Consider the following 6,000-nt stretch of genomic DNA (forward strand, 5'->3'; position numbering starts at 1 on the left):
AGCACGGAAATCTCCTTGTCTGCAAGGGCCAGTTGACTGCTCCACCTTTTTCAGCTCTCCTCTGGCAGGCTGTCATCACTCCTTGCCTTTCACACCGTCCTCCCCTGCCATGCACGCTGGGCAGGTTTCCAGGCTCCAGCTGGAGAATACTGACTTGATTAGATTTGATTCACAAAGGCATTTCACAACACTTGTTCATCTAAACAAAATAAAAGTCCTGGATCTAAGGATCATAATTAAGGGCAGGATAGATCCTTTTGAAGCAAACTACTGGTAAGTCACTGAATTTTAAATAATAAGGTTTCCTGCCAAAATACCGTGCTGAGGAAAAAGTTCATGTAAGTTCAGCTGCTCAACCCATGACTTCCTGAAATAACAGGTGACATGTTTTTGGCTTTTGGGTCCCTTAAACATACAGGCTCCTGTTCCAATTTTGTCAAATTAACCACTCGTCAGGTATTCTGGAGGCTTTAGCCATCTCTTCAGGCTTCAGACAAACAGGATGCCGCGAAGGCTGAGGAGGACTTTGTATCTCCTACCCTTCGCCTCTGGTTCTTTTTGCTTGGACTCCCAACTGAGGTGTCCAACATGCACACTAGGAGCAAGAGCAAAAAGCCATCACGCAGCAGTATTGTGTTCCCAATAACCTCTGCTCAGGTTGACCTGGGAGGGAAAACTCCCTGAGCCTGGTTCCATGCTGTGGTGTCTGTCATACCAAAAATTCACTTTTTCTCCCCTAGCTGTTTTCTCAGTAGCTACAGATAGGTGGGAATGAGCTGGCTTCTAGCAGTCTTTGATGATTACTGCTGAATTCACAGCGTGGTTTGCCACCCCAGCCTCTCCATCTGAAAGCACGCTCAGTCCCACATCTCACAGCATGCCACTCACCAGTCCACAAGGCAGTAGCTGGAACTGCTTAAAAAACAACAAACAAAACATGCTGCACAAGGAGAAAACTAACAGTGACATACTGACATCCCTCCTGGGTGCTCAGGGAGGACAGCAGGACTGACCACTTTGGAATGAGGACCAGGGAGCATCATTTGCAAGCCAATGTCTCTCCTGGTGGAGAGGTCAGCCTCTCCAACCGGCTCAGCCACAAGCCCCTCCTGAAACATTCACAGAGGCTGAAGCCAGGCTGGCCTTGACTCCAGCCCTTCTGGCAGCTTCATACTGAAAGGAAACCACTGAGGGAACATGTTCAGTTTCCTCTCCATGTGCCCACTTAAGCCATTCCAGAAAAATAATCTCTACCAAATGTACATTCTTCAGAAACAGCACAAAGCCTGTTCTGTGAATCCCAACAACAACATGCTCATTAAAAACTTCCTGTTACACTGCAATGAAAGTGCTCTTGAGGAATGTGTCTAAAAAAAGGGGTACAGTTGAGAGCACGACAATTAGTTGATGGAGAAAGGAGTCTACAGTCAGACACACCACCCAGCCACTAGGCTGGAGGTGCTTCAGTCTTGATGGAAAATGCTCAAAGGCAAAGAAAGAGCTGTTCCTGAGCAGAGGAAGACATGCAGGCATGCATTGCACTGGCCTGTGGACACTTCTCACATGATGGAAAGGGCACATGACAGGTCCTCAGGAGAAGGCCACAGTTGAGGCCACTCTGAGAAGTGGGGAGAGTCTTTCCCACTCTGAGAAGTGGGGAGACTGGCCAGAAGCTCAACACTGTTCCCATCAGCTCCTAGCCTTGCTCAAGGTAGAGGAGTTTCATGCAGCATCAGATGCAACATGGGACTGTGCCGCCGTAGAGGCCCCAGTGCCCATGCCCACACTCAGGCACATCCCCACGTGTCCTCTGGAGAAACACGGCCCCTGACTTGCCAGGTAGGTCTGTTGCACCACGCTGCAACATGAGACAAGATGAAAAGCTTTTGGCCATATCAAAATGAGGCACTTTGATCAGTCTTTTAACTGGAAATTTAAACGAAGTCAAGACCCTTGTGCAAAACATTTCCGCATTGATGAATCAGCTTCTTCCAAAGGGAAAAGCTGTGCCGTTTGAAAAACGTTAGCCCGTTATCCATAACAAGCCCTCCCCCAGAGACCTTGCAATTAAGGCCTGAGACAAGCTGAAGCAGGCAGGCAAAATAAACCCCGGGTTCAGAGGTACCAATTAAGCAAGCAGAGCAGAAATCTGAGTTTACCACTGGCCTGACCAATGCCAGAGGGGAAGAGTTTGTTGGCAAATCTCAAAATTAGACTTAAAAGAAGAAGAGCTGGTTAAGACAAATCAAGCAGGCTCGCTAGGCTGAAAAATGATGAAATAGCCCTTTGCGTGTTCCTGCCTTCTCCTTTTATGCATATGTCATAAATAATTAACTGGGTCTTTGTCTTCAGCCCTTGATGAATTCTGGGGTGTAATAACAGCAGTAGCCGATGGTATCTCGACTCTTCTCTCTTCAGACAATACTGGGCTTTTGCATGTAATCCCATGGTGGCACGGAGCAGGTTCTCCTTATCCTCCTGATCAGCTTTCTGCCCTGTCCTTCTCCTGTGCACGTAATTATCCTCTGGAGCCACATTCCTGGAAGCAATAGACACATACGCCACTCAGCAGCACCATGTGGGCTAGGCGACCTGCTAAGGCTGGGCTGTAATTATACAGTAGAAGGCCTTCAGCAGCAGTACCAGTCCTGGATAATAACAGCAAGCAAGTAACACCCTGTAGACCAGCTTCCCCATTAGTTATTTTTATTATTTTTGTGGTCTTGAGTCATACAAGAGTGCCTAGCAGGTAACATGTCACATAAAAGTGTTGGGCCTGGAGACCAACGGGGCAGACAAAAAACATCTTTTTTTTTGGCTGTGATCTGAGCCGCCCTCGAGAGACAAGGTGGGTTATCATCCTCATGGCAGTCATCCTGGTGGCCAGGCGGGCTGGGAGCTGGTCAGCACACCTGCCAGCATTACATCTCCCTGGGCTCACGGGGTTATATTTGGGAGAGGAAAGTGATTTCCTGTGATTCTGTTGAAGAAAGCTACAGCTCAGGACATTGTGGCAGGTCAGTGCCTCCTGCCTGGTAAGTGGGTGTCGTTGGCATCCATCTCTGTACGGGGCTGGGTGCCCTCAGGGCTGCAGAAGACTATCAGCCAGTCTTGCATGCAAGTGATGCTCCGTGATGCGACAAGGTGAGGACTCAGCTGGCTGGGGGCCAGGGAGCCCCAGCCCATCATCCCCCCCGTGGCTCCTGGTGGTTGGATAGAGCCAGAAGCCTTCCTGGCTCACACAAGGGACATCACCATCTCCTCACTGACTGCCTTCTTCCAGTGCCCAGACATCCCCGTCCTCTGTCCTGAGAGACATTACACCCGTGAAATTCCTTGGGGCTGTGTGTCCCATCCGCAGTGGTGTCCCACCACGGCCAGAAGTTAGAGAGCTGCCAAAGCAACTGAAACACAAGACAGGAGGTACGTGAATAAATCTGATCTACCACCCCTGCAGGCAAGCGCACTCCCTGCTGGGAACATGCAACAGAGAACTGGACACCAAAACAATGTAAATCCCACATTCCCCCTGTAAACTCCCCCCATACTGTTTCAAAGGAGATTGTCTGGGCCTCCATCAAATGCCAGCTCCCTTCTGGAAGACAAGGGCGTCTAAGTCCTTCTTTCTGATATCTCCGTTTGCTTTGAGTACATTTACCACAAACATGCATGTAATTTTGCACCTTGATGCCATGTCTCAAAGCTTCAAGCCTAGAAGCGCCTACCAACACAAGGCACCACCGAGGGCAGGATTGTCCCATTCCACTTTCTCGCAAACCATTCACCTGTCCAAAGCTCAGGAAGCTCCACAGGGCACATTGCACACATTCATCCACCTCCTAGAAGCAGCTTGAAAGCCACAGTCGCCCTGGAAATGTGACAATATTGGAGGCTGATCTAAATCACACATCTGTCTGCAGGTGCCCATGTTTCATCCAAGGGGGATGAGGAGGGGAGAGGCTGCCTGGATGGAGCCCACAGGTGCTTCTGCTGTGGATGACCATCACGGGCTGGCAGAGAGAAGCGAGCTTTCTGGGGAAGGAGATGGAGCATGGCTGGCACAGAGGGCACAGAGCTAGGAGGGCTGGCCCTAGTCGGGGTAAGAGGAGCAAGTTTACATTGAGATCTTGGGGCTGATTAAAAAACTGAAGCACAAAGGCAGGCCTGAAGAGTTGCACGAGCAGTCACAGGTGAAGTAGCACAAAACAGGTACCGCCGGTCTGCGTCTCCTTCCCTCTCACCCACACCCCTCGTCCTGCCCTGACTACTGGCACCGCAGCGCTGGCGTCTCCATAGCTCCCTTCTGGGGAAGGAGGGCTTTCGCCCTTCCCCTCCGCTTAGTGCCGGCGTCTCCTTCCTGTGTCTCCTTGCTCTGCCTTTCCCACCTTTCTCTGCCCTGGAGAACATATAAGCCTTTTTGTCTTGCATGCTTTCCTTTCCCCTGATGCCATTTCATGCTTCCCTGATGAGGTGTTTCTCTTTTGCCCACCCAGGTGAGGGGAGAGCCAAAGACCATGGTCTCCCTGCTGGCTCTGCTGCCTCCACAGCTGGGTACCCCAGGCCACCAATCCACCCATGGGTGCTCTCCACCTGCACACTCCCATTGGCCTCGAGGCCCCTGGATGGTCCTGAGTGTCACCACAAAGGGGTGAGAGGCACCCACACACCTCATGGCTCCTCCCTGGCTTCCGAAAGGGCCCCTGCTGACCGCAAGGAAGGAGCTGCAAAACTCCAGTGGCTATTTTTTTTTTTCCCCTCCTTCCATCCCATATTACAAGCCTTTTGGGAAAACAAAGAATTAAATCACAAATTAATAAAATAAAGTGAACGGAGACATGACCTCAGCCTGGCCGCTCGGAGCATGAGGCGGTGTCTAGACCTGGCCGACTGTTGCTACACCTATGCCACAGCCCAACGGGTGGCATTTTACAGGGTAGTCAGAGAAAAGGCAGAGTCCATGCTGCATGTTATTAATGTTTTTCAGTGAAAAATCAACACTATGCCCCCTATTTTCCAGCTTTCTTGTAGGATACTTAAGGGTTTGACTGGAAGGTGTTTACCTAGCCACTGGGCTGAGAGTGAAACGTCTGTGCCGCACCCAATAAACTACTCGTCTTTTTTCCTTCAGAACAAATAAAACCACAGTGGGATCAAAACCTGCTCTTTCCTTTGGCAGAGGCAATGCCTGACTTGTCCCAGTTAAAGCACACCTGCCCCCAGCTTTGTCCTTCACCTTCCATTCACTGCCTGAAGCAAGCCTGGAACTCCCAGAACGACACGGGGACAACGTGAGGACCTGTGCAAAGTGATGGTCTCTCTGCAAACAGCAAGGACTTCTTGCAGATACCGGGCAGACAAATGAAGGGCGATCTCAGCTTTGGGAGTGCTTGGCCACGGAGCCCGGTGCTCACCACGGGCGCCCAAGCTTCGCCCTGAGCAGGAATGCAAAGGACTGATCGTCAGAACACCTCCAGCCCGTGCAGGGTGACAACAAGCACAAGGCAGGTGATTACTGTGGGCTAGGGAGTGTATCCATCTCAAAACTGCTGTTGACTGCAGGTGTATGATGAAATATGTCACCATTGCAGACAGACATGTATATAGTGATGTCTGATTCAGATCACTACTAATTACCCTGGCAGAGTATTTGAGGTGCCTTAGAAAGCCAACACCCGCTGAAGAGGTATGATGCTTCCTGGATTGATGTTCTGCCACTGATTGCAGCTTGGGTGTTTCAGCTTGTGCTTGTCTTTCCTCCTGAGAGGTGGGGGGCTACAACTTCTTCTGACCCTGAGCACCCACAAGTAGTGTATTCACTGCCATATCATCAACGCCTCAATGAAAACCCTGAAAGCAAGTAAATTTATAACAGATCAATACTGAGCTACACATAACTACTCTTGGAGTGTGGGTTTTCACCCAGCAGTGCTATCTGAAGGAAATGTATGATGTGAGCCTTGCCCTAGGCGAGGCAGAGGGAAGATGCTAGCTCTGCCTCTC

Source organism: Numenius arquata, chromosome 2, assembly GCF_964106895.1.
Source record: "Numenius arquata chromosome 2, bNumArq3.hap1.1, whole genome shotgun sequence".
Classification (NCBI taxonomy): Eukaryota; Metazoa; Chordata; class Aves; order Charadriiformes; family Scolopacidae; genus Numenius; species Numenius arquata.